At 44.5% G+C, this 14,543-nt stretch overlaps 1 protein-coding gene across 2 annotated transcripts in view; it reads right to left on the reverse strand.

Annotated features, from left to right (window-relative positions):
* Nucleotides 1-3,861: 3,861 nt before the first annotated feature.
* The window catches only part of FOXO3 (forkhead box O3), an 84,756-nt gene continuing 74,074 nt past the window's right edge, over nucleotides 3,862-14,543 (reverse strand). For both annotated transcript variants that reach the window (XM_059842328.1, XM_059842329.1), the window contains exon 3: nucleotides 3,862-4,083. The gene's annotated coding sequence lies outside the window, so the exon portion shown is untranslated. The remainder of the gene's footprint in view (nucleotides 4,084-14,543) is intronic.

The following is a 14,543-nucleotide window of genomic DNA, read 5'->3' on the forward strand; positions in this document are numbered from 1 at the left end:
TAACACCAAGTGGAGTAAGCACTGCGTCTCTACTTCATTTGGAAAGGGGCAGGTTTTGCTCCAAAACAAACTTCCTTCCAACCTCTGAGTAGTAAGGTAATATATTCCTCCAGGGCAGCATCTTTTTTTCTTTGTTTTCCTTTTTTTTTTTTTTTTTTTGGTTTTTGTTTTTTTTTTTTTTTAAATATAAAATCCTCAGTAAGACTGCAACGTGAGAGTGTCTGCTTTCAAATGAAAGTACAAGATAGCCCAAATGAAAAGTATAAACTGTTCAGCTCTTCGGTATGTAAAGACGGCCATGCGCGATAAGGCTGTGGATTTAATATTCTTCCAATTTACATGGCTTGAAACAGAAACAGATAAAACAGTTTTACAGATACTGTATACATATTTTTTCCAATCATGCAACTTTTTAAAAAAAAGTTAAACATGTGAAGCCAAATGTACAATCCATTTTTTCCAACCCATAGTTACGAAATGTATCTGGTCCCCCTTCGCATCTGTTGGCAATTCCAAAGGTATACTCTGTACTTGAAACACTTACAGGACACCAATTGCCAAGCAATGATATAATTTTGGAGAAATACATGACCTAAAAGGTAACTTTTTAAGCAGTGGCACAAAAATTTCTGGAGTTAAGCAGTGTTTAACTGTCCAATTATTCTTAAAAGAAAATTTGTTTTACAGAATGATTAAATCGAGCCCCAACCTGTGACTAGAAACTGCATAAATAACACCTTTTTAGACCCTTTGTTGAGACCAAGTGTTCAAAAGACAACCATGTAATTGTGACCATGACCTTCATCTGTTTGACATGATTTCACAAGGACAACTTCTAGGCATAAACATGTTCAAAGACTCAGAGGCCAAATTTTCAAAATGTAGGTTCCTCAAACTAACTATTCAAGGCTTAATTTTGACAGCTAAATAACTGGCCCTTTGAATTCAGGGAGATTTATCTAGCACCTCTGGAGTAAAGGGCCTTTGCTGAGCACCTCAGCAGGTGAAGAGAGCGATGACCTTCCCCTGGGCCTGGGGGGACCTGTCCCCTCCCCGTCCTTCAAGAAGCCATGAGGGCAGAGCAGCTCGTCCCCTGTGACCATGCTGGAGTCCCTGATGTTTGGTGCCTGATACCAGGCACTTCTGCTTGAAAATTTTGGCCCCAAAACCGAGCAACAGAAACCAAATCAAACTGAAGAGGCTGGCCAGGTCCATCCCTCTTCAGTGAGCTCTGGGATGTTCTCCAAAGCAGGGGCCCAAGCTGTCCCAGCCATGCCAATGGAAATGCTCCCCTTGACATTGCTGGGAGGTTAAGCCTTTCAGCCACTAATGCTTTTATTATTTCTGTAAAAAAAAAACTTCTCTGCCATTGATGGGCTGTCTCTAAACCAAGTGTTTTTTCTCCATTTTCTGAACAGAGCAGGCCATCGTTTTGTCTCTCATTTCTGCCAGTGGAAAGCAGCTCCTCTGAGCCCAAGCAGGCCAAGTTTCTGGAACAGAGCAGAATTTGCAGCCTTTTCATTTAAGCTTTAAACAGGCCTTCCCTTGCCTTTGACATGAACTGAATCTGTACCCAGAAAAAAAAAAAAATTATGAGGTTTGGTGACTTTGGCCATACCATTGAGTGAGGCTTTACTGATCTGTCAGTGACAGTGGGTTTTGGGCAGCACCACGGTTCTCACTGGAGGTTCATCTCTGTAGGGATCAAAAGCTGCACCTCAGCACAGGGAGTCACAGAGTGAGCTCTGCTGACAGCCAAAACATGGGGCTGGGGCACAAGTCCAGCGACAGGGCAGCAGCCGCAGAGAAGCCTCAGTGAAAGAAACACCAGAGGGAAGCCCTCCAGCCCTCCACACTCACATTTTGGGGTGAAGCTAAGAGCTAATGGCACACGCTCAGGAGAGGCCAGTGATGAACTCTTGACCAATTTCAGTAAAAGGTGCCTGCAACTGGACTCGGGTGCCCAGCTGTGCCACACAAGCATCCTGGGAAGCTGGCTGCTGATAGACATGGGCAATGTGCACCAGCCAGCTCCAATGAACGTAATAAACTAGGCCATGTGCCAACAAATAGAACCCCTCAGTATAAAAGGAAAACAGAAGGTTTTTAAAAGGCAAATGATAAACCCTTGGCTGCTTGAAAGAGTTGATATGCTACAGGGCTATGCTACCCACAACTGCACAGAGCCTACAGTCGTAACTGGGGGGAGAATCCAAGAGGTGCGTCTTTGTGAGAGAACAGCATGGGGGGCTACGGTACAAAGCCAAAACTTCCATCACACTAGGAGCCATTGTTTCACCAAAATCACCTCAGGGACCTGGAAAGTAAGGAGTGAGGAAGGGCCCACGAATGTGTGTGAGTGTTGGTGCATGACTGTGCATGTGCGGTGGCAGTGGCGAGAGGGAGTCACTCCACATTGCATGGGACACGGGTCGGTGGGAACTCATGCACTGAGACCTTGGGTTAAAATGCTAGTTTTGTTTTCCTAACATCCATGCATAATGATCCATTTCTGTACATAATAAAATATATTTATATATTTATATGCATAATGCTTTTATGCAAAGGAAAAAAAAACTTCATATATCGCTTTGGAGAATTATGTATACACTGTCCTATTCAGAACCTCTTCATACCAAATTCCTATGTACCACTGGTGTTTTCCCCTCTTTTTTTGTATCCCTCCCCCCCCAGATACTAATAAAAAGTAATCAAACTTTCCAGATTATAGAGAGGATCTATACAGCACCATACCTTTTATTCATTATTATTATTAATTATTATCCATTTTACAAAAGAAAATCTTAGAAGCAAAATATATAAAACTGCCTTGTCTTTCAGTGTCATTTATCCTGCTACAATCTACGCTCAAATGAAAAGCCATTTGCATGATACTGTGCCACTCCCACTCCTGCTTCTTCTGCCGCAATGGATTATACATAATGAGAAGGAAAAAATAATCAAGGATATGTCCAAAACAACAACAACAACAACAAAAATAAACAGGATCACTAATGCCATAACACACCCTGCAGTGATCTGTGCCTCAGCTCCCGGCACTGTCACTGCAAGTCACTTGCTGAAGCCCAGCCGCTCGGTTTCCTTTAATTTCTGTGCTTCCAAACACATCTCTACAGGTGACTACGTCCACCTCACGTGGCAGCTCAGCCCACAACTCCTCACCAGCTCCCCATGGCAGTGAGGGCAGCTTTGCTAACCTAAGGCAGGAGGGGAGCCCACTCCAGCGGGCAGGAGAGGGGCTCCTGCCTCGGTGCATGTGAGGGCAATGGCACCCGCTGTCCGTCCATCCTCGTGAGCCAAGAGGCACACTCTCCAGCTTCCCCTGCTTTGCCACCAGCTCTGGGCTGACCCTTACGGAAAACAGGGGTGTACCTTTAAACTTCAGGAAAGAATAAGAAAGAAACAAACCAACCAACCCAACAAACAAGCAGGCCACGCACATCCCCTCTCTGGAACCCAGCTGGCTGACAGGACTAACAAACGCTGTACCTTCAGAAAACCCTGACATCTGAGCAGTGCTGGGTTACAGTCATTTCCATGCACGTGCACAGTGCCTCAGATTCCCCAGGGAGAGAAAGCAAAAATGGTTAAAAATCTATGGAAATCAAACTGGAGGCTGTAGGGGGGGGAGGGTGGGCAGATAGGGAAAACCTCCAAAAAGAAAAGCCAACTTAAAACATCCCATAAACCATTAATATATTGAAACACCACATACTCATTGACAAGTAACTAGTGTAAAGGCTACACAGTGTGTTCTCAACAGGATGGTGCTGAACATTGTCTCCACAGCAGGTGCTTGGCCATCCCAGAAAAGGAAGATTTTGCATACTTCAGAATGAGTTCAATTTTCAACAAAAAAAGAAAAAAAAAAAAAAGGAGAAAGAGGGGGAAAAAAAAAAGTAGGTTCTTCACTCCAGTAAGGGGCCTATTAACAGTCTGCTTCATTAGGAAAATAATGCAGGGTTCACAAAGGTCGTAAGCTGTAAACAGTATCACTGTCCACTTGCTGACAGCAGATTTGGCAAAGGGTTCTCTCTCTACATCTCGTGTCAGTTTGAGGGCCTGGAGAAGAAAAAGAAAAAGAAGAAAAGACAGTGAGATTACTGCACAAAGGGAAAAAAAGAAAACCCCACAACAAAAAAGGCAACCAAGCAAACATCCAAACAAAACAACAGCTTACACTGAGGAACATTTCAGGTATGTTTGCACCCAGGAGTTTCAAACATATAGCAAGGAATAAGATTACCCTGCCTGAAAATACTTTTCTCTTGCCAAGGTTCATGTGTTTCTTTGATGGCTTAGCTGCTCCCAAACAGGACAGAAAAACCCTCTCTCCGATGAAAAATGATAGTCAAGTCTGATTTACAGAAACCCAGTGCACTGTCTATTTGTTAAACATATTTCCAGGTAGAAGCAATGAAGGATCTTCCAGCTTTTCTCCATTTTTCACGATCACCTTTTCTCAACATCACCAAAAAGCTGAATAAATCTTCTGTGTTTGACATCCACCACCACCCTTGAAGGACAGATGAAGAGGATGCTTAAGACAAACAGTAAGGAGCCATGAATTTCAGTGTGGACTTTGGGGTTTTCCATTTTCCTGCTCACACAACACACCAGCAACAGACAGGGTCCAGCTGGCTTTAAAAACTGGGTTAGGGTCTATCTCATTCTCTAGCCAAGAAAATTCTCTGAGGAGAGAGAAGCATGGGGAAGACACCTTGGACACAGCATGGAGATGACTATGACGAAACATGGTAAGTAGGTAAAACACTAAAACAGATGAACATTTCAACCAAGGGGGCCAAGGGGACAGAGTTTAAAAGGTACTCAGTGGCTTGGAGATATAGGCAAACACCGCATAGGGTTTTGGAAAGTATGTACATTTAAACATTCCCATGAAATCCTCTCACATTTTCAGAAAGTTCACTTGGTAGACATTTGTGTCGCTGGGCATGTAGCTTCTGGCTCTGAAATGGCTTCTGAAAACAGGGTTTAGTCCCCTCACACCACTTACTACCTTTTGAGGACTTTCCCCAAAACGGAAGATTGATGATTTTTTATACAGTGCAAGAACAAGGGGACACTGGCTGAGACCAAAAAGCCATTGAGTTGATTACAGGAATGTCTTTACTTTCAAAAGACCCTGATAGCAGGCACCCTCATGAAAAATGGTGGATTTAGTAGAACTGCTGCTTTAACCAGGACGGACATCTCCTGCAAGGAGGACAACTCACACTGTCTTCTCTCTAAGGTGCCAGGCACTGATCCTATGATAACAATTTATTAAAATGACCTGTTCTGATAATGCTAAATGATTGATGGAAATTTAATCATTTTGTCTCATGGTTATTAAAGCAACAGCGTGACAGCTGCTCCCTGCGCCATTAGAGGAGAACTTCATTCAGCACAGCTTAGGGAGCAGACAGATTGTGCATTTCACCCAAACAAAATTTGGCTTTAGCCTTAATTATGTGGAGGGGTTTGGGGTAGACTGTTTTGTGAATAAAGGGATTTCTGACTGGATCAACATATTGATTTCTTCATTTTCAAAGGGCAAATTAACTCTGGCCGTTTGTTAATGTGACTGCCTGCCAATGACTCCGTTTGGTGTGCGCCGGTGGCTGTAACAAGGTCAGCAGAAGATACCCAGACAGGCCTGGCAGCCCCCAGAAAAACCTGGCCTGCAGCTCGTAAGCAGCTCAAGCAAGTGCAAGCCCATTTCTCTACTTCTTAAAGCCTGAGCACCAGAGGGGGCTGGGAATGAGTGACTTCCCAAAGCACAACACTCTCTGAAGGCAAGGCTCATGTCCCAAATGCCACAGCCCAGCAAGTCAGCTCCCTCTCAGGCAGCTGCCAGTTATGTTGATCATGGGCTTAACTGTGGCACGTGTGAGAAGTCTTGCTGACTTTGAATAAAGCTATTGATTAAAAGTAAAAGACTACAGCAACTCCCAATAAAGCACCAGAGAATTGCTTAACGTTTAAATTAAAAATCTATGTGAAGCATTATTCTATGAAACCAAGTGATGAGAAAAAAAGTGGAGGAGGATTAAGTTGAGCATCTTTTGTGGAAGTGGCACTGCCAAATATTTTTTGGAGACAGTTGCACAGCTGAGGTGTGCATCACATAGCAGAACACAACTATGTTCCATTTTCACAGCTCTGCTTACATGGACTTTGCAAATGAATTAAAAATGAAAAGAGCTAGATCAAAGTCTTAACCTGCCTGCCTTCAAATTACCCTGTTAACATCTGTAACAGACTCACAGTCTTGCTTTCTGTCTCACCACAAAAAGCCTATTTACCCTGAGTTAGCAGGCGGCTACCCCACAGCGATGGAAACTGTATCAAGGCAGGGAAACAAGTGCTCCGGTTACGCCTTCACTTATCACAGAATCATAGAATGGTTTGGGCTGGCAGGGACCTTATAGATTGTCTAGTCCAATCCCCCTGAAGTGAGCAAGAACATCTTCAACTAGATCAGTTTGCTCAGAGCTCCATCCAACCTGGCCTGCAGCAGTTTCAGGGATGGGTCATCGACCACTTCACTGGGCAACCTGTTCTGGTGTTTTACCACCCTCACTGTAAAAACGTTTTCCTTACATTTTATCTAATTCTACCCTCTTCTGGTTTAAAACTATTACCCTTGTCCTATTGGAACAGGCCCTGCTAAAAGCTTTGCAAACAGCCATGCAGGAGATGAGATGCCCCTTTCTTCTGTCCTATTCTCTGCCCTCCCATCCTCTACCTTGCTACTGACCAGTTACAAATGCTCCTCTCATTTTACTCTGTGGCCAAGCTGACCAGTTCTAATTTCCCCCCAGCAACAACATTTCTTCACCTCTGTCTCACATCATTCCACCACGGAACTGGACTCCCAAGCCCCATGCCAGCCTGTGCACCATCAGAGCAGCTCCAAGGAATCATTTCCCACCTGTTACTTTCTCCCTTTGATTCTCAGTGGTGCCAATTATGAAGCACTGGAAATTTCTTCAGAACAGAAAGGTGACATGGTGATGCTCCCCAGAGCAGGGCATAGATAACGTGCCCTGGTTTATCAGTGAGCCAACACAGCCACCAGCACATGAAGTTTTCTGTGGGAAGAAAAGCTGTGTGCTCATTTACACAATTATGGTACGAGAATCTGCACTGCCAACACACAGCTCCTCTGTATGGCAGCCTAACATGGATCTCCCGATTTGGCTGGAAGGTTTGTTCAGTGGATCTCATCTTGGAAAATATCACCCTTTAGAGGGCTGTAAAACAAGCGTTCTCCCTGGGTACCTCTTTGCAACAACCCTCCAGGGACAGGAAATCCCAGTAACTACTTTTACTGTCTAGACACCTGGGTTGCAGACATTTTCAAGGAAACTTGTGTCCTTTAGTGACAGATGTGCATTCGTTCTGGTGCCCTGCCCTTCAATTTGTCATCGCTTCTAGCAACTGAGCTTCTACTCCAAAGTGGGGGTAGGGTCAAAAAGCAAGACTTGATTACGTGTGGTTACAAGTTAATATTCTGCCTGAGGTTCCACAGCTGAAGACTGAAAAATACACAGAATTTGCTTAAAAACAGGTAAGGAAGATAACTACTGTGGCCAGTCTTTCTGTAACAACAAAATTACAGCATGAGATTGATATTTCAAGCGCAATAAAAACTGGAAATCCCAATGCCCACAGCAGGTATTCCACAGTGACACCCTACAGGCTGCAAAAAGATGCCACAGGATGGCCCAGTGCTGAGGGACAACACTGAGATCAGGAGACAAAGACCAAGGACAAAAAAAAGAGTTGGCAACCTAATGTGGCTTTATTTCCTGAACTTTCAGGCATGTTGCAACTTTACTTTTTCTCTTTAGATTCTGCTCATAAAAATAGATTTTTCCCAGCTCAGAACTGGGGGCAGAGAGTAAGGGTTGAAGGATAGAAGAATGCCAGCACAGAACCAGGACTTATGGGAGCTAAAATATTGCAGTGCTTGTAGCTGCACAAGCACGTAAGGCACCAAAGTGTCTCTTTTCTTCCTGTTGCTGCTCTTCTTCCAAGGAACACTGCAAACCATAGGAGACAATGAAGTATTTTGGAAGTCAATGTAATTTAAGACAGTACATCATTCTCTCATCCTGTACCATCCCCCTGGGAAAGGCCAGAAGTGTAGTGAGGTGCCACAACTATTTATAAACAGGTTATTCTGATATCCCACTGCTCTACAGCACCATATAAAAGTCCAGGCTGGAAGGGATCAGCATCATCTGGTCCAACTTTCTGTTCCAGGCAGGGCCTTAGGTAAAATTATTCAGGATCCTGTCATGTATGGAGTATTTCCAGCACAGGAGAATCCACTGCTCCTCTGGGCAGTTCATTTTACCAACAAAGTTGGGTAAAGTCCCATCTACCCATTTTACAGTTGAAAAGGAAACTCTGAGCCCAAGCACTGTTGATAGACAATTGCTGTTGAGAACCATCACATCAGGCTGGGTTTAATCCTCTGCCCTGGTTAACACAGGAGAGCTAAGATAGGGGACAACTTCTCTCCACAAGGTCATCAGGTTTCTTACTTGACAACTTTTGGTCAATTTTATCCCCTCTATTTTGCTCAGGAGCCCAAGGAGTGGGATGGAAACCCTGCCAGTTATGGGTGACACTGCCAATGACTGAGAGACATCAGCCGGGGTGTTCAACAAAGCCCTCTTAAGGCAGGATGCTGCTGGACTAGATGAAGAAGGCCAAAAATACTTACAAAATACATCTTTTTTTAGGGGTAAAACCCATTAGCTGGAATAACTGTGCTTTCTTTAGGCACTCAGGAGCACTGGGAAGGAGATGTCTACTGTGGATCACAAAAAGATGCATAACTACTGCACCTGTGCAAGACCGCAGAAGGATTTTACTTGCATTTTTGAATCTGAAGAAAACGAGTCCCATTTTAGAGTGAGAGGTACCTGCATGGCTAGAGGGATCCTGAATTATGGTTTTATAGTGCTATGGAAACATGCTATGTACCCATTATTCTGAATGTGCTCATAGACAGCTTCTTTTTCTTTGCCAGCTACCAAGTCTATTTTAAAAGCATCTTTCCTGCTATAGAATCTTTTTGTTTGCTCTGTGGTAAATTGAAAATTAGAGGCCAATACCATGTTGATAAAAGGCAGGACATCTTCTATCATAACTTACAAGTGGCAGAAAAGGAAAGAGAGGAAAGGTCCTACCTCAAACCCAGATTTTATCTACATTTGTTTGTAGATAAAAGCCAGGAGATGCAGACAGCGCAAAGGAAAAACAATGGGCAAGACATTCAGTTCAGCTGTAGAAGTGCATAAGCACAAGCCATTTTCCTCAGCATCATCTGGGAAAAGTGGCCTTTTTCCTGGAGGAATGGCAGACAGCCGTGGCTGCACAGCAGCTTCCGCTAGCTGAGCTGTCCCTGTCTGATTCCTGCTCAGCAGATGTCCCCTCTGCCAGACTCCAATAACTGCCACCCTGTGCAGCAATCTGAGTGGAAAAGCTGATTAAACAGCTCCGGCAGACTGGACCAGAGCGGGGCATTCCCACACCCAGCCACAGGTACCTGATTTAACAGGGTCAGTGCTCCCACACACCGCTCAGGACTTGATCAGGGACAGTGCTGATGGGAACATCCTGCTGGAGCTCCTTCACCATGGGCACCAGAAGCCCAGGGTGGCTCCTTCCTTCATCCCCCTTCCCCGGGCCAGGACAGAAAGGCTGGCTATCAGTACTACTCCAACATGCACTCCCACTGCCACGCTGTACCTGGGATTTTTGGCCGTCATCAACATAAGACTTAAACCTCTCCAGCTGTCAGTTCATCACCTGGGCTGAGTGCCCAGTTGATATGAAAAAAAGATCCTGACCTTTCCTCAGCTGCATGATGCTATGTTTCTAAAAAGGAGCTCTTATTACGCACTTCTTCAAGAAAATATGCTTTCATGGGGGCTATTTAAAAGTCTGGCTCACAGGAAGGAATGAACAAAGAAAAGCCACCTGTAACCAGCCCAGTTATCAGGCAAACCACATACCGAGGGACCAACACTGATCTGCAGCTCTAAACAATCATTATGGCTCATTCACATGAGACAGACAATTTGCACAGACTCATTCTGTAGCAAAACCTGTGCACTGCTGATCCAAGGAGGAAAGCACTGGGGAGACCAGTTGATGCGGGCTGTGCTAAAAATATCAGTTTGTGCTGTCATCTGGTGAGAGTATGTCATCCTGTAATCTTAGCATCTGCAGGGACAGCAAGTTTCTGCCTAATTATTGCTGCTGAATCACATGACAAAGCATGAGGTTCTAAAAAATACATCTATATAAAACACCAACAGAAGAACACCCAAACCACAGGATGAGACCGCTGTCCTGGCTTCAGCTGCTTTACACTCACAACACAAGCCTGTGGAGCCAAGCCTGGTTTTTACAGATCTCTTCCCTGTGTTAATAAAAGCCCAAACAATAAACCCAGATTAAAAACATACCAGAACAAAAAAGCCCTACTCCCAGGAGTGAGCAATTCATTTGTGTGTCAGCTCCTACTGTCTTCACACAGCAAAAGTCACAGCATCCCTGCAAGCCCAGGACTGGCCTCAGTGTGAGAGGGGCTTTGATGAGCTTCAGTGGGATCTCATGGGGGCTATGGGGTTTGCCCCAATTTCCCCTCTCCTCCTCCCCAGCAGCCATGAGCACAGAGTTTGTTCCTGTGCCACTGATGTGTTCCCCAGCCACTGAGGAGCCTGCTCAGGGCAGGCCCTCCTTGGAGTTGAAGGGATCCCTGTTCCCCACAAAACACATTTTCTACATAGATATTTTTGTTCAAAGACTAAACTTGGCATGTGTGGAGTTCAGCTAGTCACAAAACCACCTTTCAAAACTTGGGCTGGCAGAAACAACATTTAAATGTTACAACTGCCACCACCTTAACCACTAGCCTACTAGAAATGGAGCAGAAGAATGTGCTGCTCTTGAATTTCCTTTAGATTTTTTGAAGGCAGACAGCCCCACCTCAGCTCTGTGTAAGAAACCTGGCAGCCCTATCCCTAAGACCTCATTTCTGAAAATAAGAGAGAAGGAAGTGCAGCTATGGTCCTGAGGCAGTCACATGTCATTAGGTAAGAGGTCCAGTAATTCAGCTTTCATGGGCAGAAGTTTTCTGGCAGAAAACAAAAATCATTTTCTTCGTGGCAAGCTGCACACAACTCTCTGATTCAAAACTCCATCCAAATGGAGATCTTCGACTACCGATTTTCACTTTGAAGATGGTGTTGTAAACATGAAGTCATCCTCAGACCAATTTGTCTTAGGTATGAATTGTACACAGAAACAGGCTGAACACCAATTAATAAACAGGCAAGAAGTCCAAGCTGATATGGACTAATGAAAGACTAACAGACATTTTGTTAGGTTTCCTAAGATTTTTTTTCACCAGAGATGTTAGTCATCAAGTATGAACACTACATGACGTTGCTATTTGCAGCTTGTGTATTCTGCAATAAGAAGATGTGGGACCTAGATGATACTAGTGGAAAATGAGTGACTTCAACTCATCCGTCAAGTATTTTACATGTAATTTTCAAATAAGTCAACGTGTGTCCAGCACAGCTCTGTAACAGAGCCCAGAGGCATCCTGATAAATCACACATTGAAACCTCCTTCAGAAGATGCAGCTTAGATGAGTTTTTCAGACTATGACACCAACTCAAGAAGTTCCTGCCCTGCTCATGCTGAGCCTTTCTCCAGCCCTTGCCTAACCCTGAGAACATTGCTGCCTACATGATGCCATTGTAAACTGGATCACTGAAACAATCCAGGTAAAAGCAACTTCTTGGATGGGTTTTGGTGCTGGAGAAAATGTTTGCCCATGCAGCAACTGCTCACCAGCTCCTGACCTTCCAGGCAGCAGCATAAGTCATGAATAGCCTTCCCTGATGCTCTCTTTTGGGATTATTCTTTGGCAAAAGCCAAGTCCCTTTGAACTTGCCAGGTGAGACAGACCCCGGAGCAAAGTGCAGAGTTGTGGGAATCCCAGACTAAGAGAAGGACCCATTAATTTCAAAATAAAAGGCATTCTAGAGACAGGTAAGGGAATAGTGATGTCTATTTATTGCTAAACCCTCTGAAATACCAAGGTGATGATTATCTGAGTGGGTGGAGGGCATTATCCCTGCATTATCCCTTTTGGAAAGCAGGTAGAGAGAGAGGAACAGAGGCTTCAGGCAGTATAAGAGGGGAAAATGATGACTGAGTGAATAAAGCAAGAAAAAGAAAATGATTTTCTCTATTCCTTCTTGTAAGAGGAAAAAAAACCAAACCAAACCCAAATTCATTTATATGTCTCAATGAGGGCCCTCTGAAAGGCTGGGCCTGGGCAGCCTCACGGGCACAGGTTGGTGGGGTGGGATTGGCCAGGGCTCTTTGCAGGGACCATGCAAACGTGCACAAATACTAAATCTGCAAAAGTGGCATCTGGTGCAGGGTTTTTTAATTTCCCTATGAAGAAACTGTAGTTGATTTTCTTCCAAAGTAAACCTCCCTCTATACCTAAGTATGCATAAATTAAATACCTGTGTATTTGTCTTCTTTCTTTTCTTCCTGAAAACTGACTCCAATGTTTCTCTTATTTTTAATAGAACACACAGCACTCACTATTTCTAGGTATGCCAATAATTCACTGTAACCACTTTTGCCTGCCTGCAAAACACACCTGGCTACCCTAGTGAAATGGATTTAACGTAAGCAATTGCCAGGCTGTTCTGCCAAAAGTGTTCTCCAGTCTTTGGGCTTGCAAAATTTCATTACTGGGATCATGAACATTGCTGAGAGAAGATTTTAATTCAGGGATCCCTACTGCAGCAGTGGAGAAGTAACCAAGAAAAGCAATTCAGACCGATTGCATCTGATGTCATGCGAGAAGCCCCTACCAAAACACAAGATGCTCACAGGGAGGCAAACTCTCAAAGAGTGCTGCTTAACAGATGAGGAAGGGTGCATGATGAACCAGCTCAGCAGAAATCGTCTGCGCTTGCACCTGATACCAGAGGCACCCCCACAGCAGCCAGTCCACTTGTCAGGGAGAGGGAGAGAGGCTTCCACAGATGACTGGACAGTAATCTGCCGAGGAGAGCTGTCTCGTTAATAAATCTGTCCTCTGCAATGAGACTCCGCTCACACAGATGTGTCACTTCCTTTATTCGGAGGGAGCAGCCTGAAAAAGATCACAGCAGCTATGCTCTCCATGGATGCCTGAGGCCAGGATGAAGAGGTAGCAGGGAGCATCAGTGAGGAGGTGGGGTGCTGTGTCTCCTCCACGCTGCCCCCCTCGGTGGCTGCTACCTACACGCAGCACATGAAGCTCTGGAAGTAAGAGGCTGCCCTACTTGCTTGTGTCAAGCAAAACTGTCAATAACATCTATTTTTCAGGCCCCATATGACAGATTATGCTGCTGGATGTTGCACAGCAATAAAGCCCTTACAGGCTTTTTTTTTTATATTGTGCAAAGAAGGTTTTAAAATCCAAGCAGTTCACGCACCTGAAGGAAGAGACAACTGGTCAGCAAGCATGATCTGCTGCAAACTTCTGCTTCCTCAATTTTGTATCAAGTCTCCTTTTCCCCCCCTCTTTCTTTTCCTAAATTCTCCACTACCAGAACTGAAGAAACCCCCAAATTCACCTGTGGCCCTGGCATTGCCACACTGCTGCCTTGCTCAGGTCCATGGGATGCAGTGTCCTCTACAGGCCTTCTCCGCAGCCCGTCTCCTGGCTGTGCACTGCAATGCTCTTGCTAAGAGTGAGAAGATGTGCAAGAACCAGAGGAAATCCTTGCACTGTCAGAGAAAGGACTGTGCACACCAACAACTCCATTGGAGCGGGGCAGCTCTGCAGACCGACTGAAAGGAGGCTGCCTGGGCAGCCTTGCTGTCCCTCACAGAGAGGAGATCGCAGCACATCTCCTGAGGTGCTCCGTACACACGGGAAACAGGAAAACATTCTCCAGGTTCACCACTGCTGCTCACCTACCACAAAGCTTCCCCTTGAACACCTAACTGTGAAACAGTGAATGAAAATGCAATTAAAGATGAAAGGGGCAAATTATGCACTGCAAAGTCAAAGGACACAGACTCCTTCTTTCTGTCCTTCAACTGGAAAATAAGAAAGCTGGAAGTAAGCTGTAATCTGAATGAATGCCTCATTTAACCCCACTACTGAGACGCTCTACATACTATTCTGAAGTTAATAGAACACTTTCAATAATTTATAGCTAACCTTTTATCATACTACATTTTGAAATCTACTCCCTTATACTAATAAATAAACAAAGGAGAAAGGGCACTTTGTGTGGCACCTACCCTGTGAGTCAGGGAATATGTATGTGTGAGCAGGCAGAGGTATGGGCAAGATCCTGAAGAATCACAAAAGAATGACAGAAGCAATGATTACAAGCCCCCAGCTGTGGAAAATAAGGAACGGAAAAAAACCACATCAATCTTGATAATAAATTAATCTGAAGAAG

The sequence above is a fragment of the Haemorhous mexicanus genome, chromosome 3, assembly GCF_027477595.1.
Source record: "Haemorhous mexicanus isolate bHaeMex1 chromosome 3, bHaeMex1.pri, whole genome shotgun sequence".
Lineage (NCBI taxonomy): Eukaryota > Metazoa > Chordata > Aves > Passeriformes > Fringillidae > Haemorhous > Haemorhous mexicanus.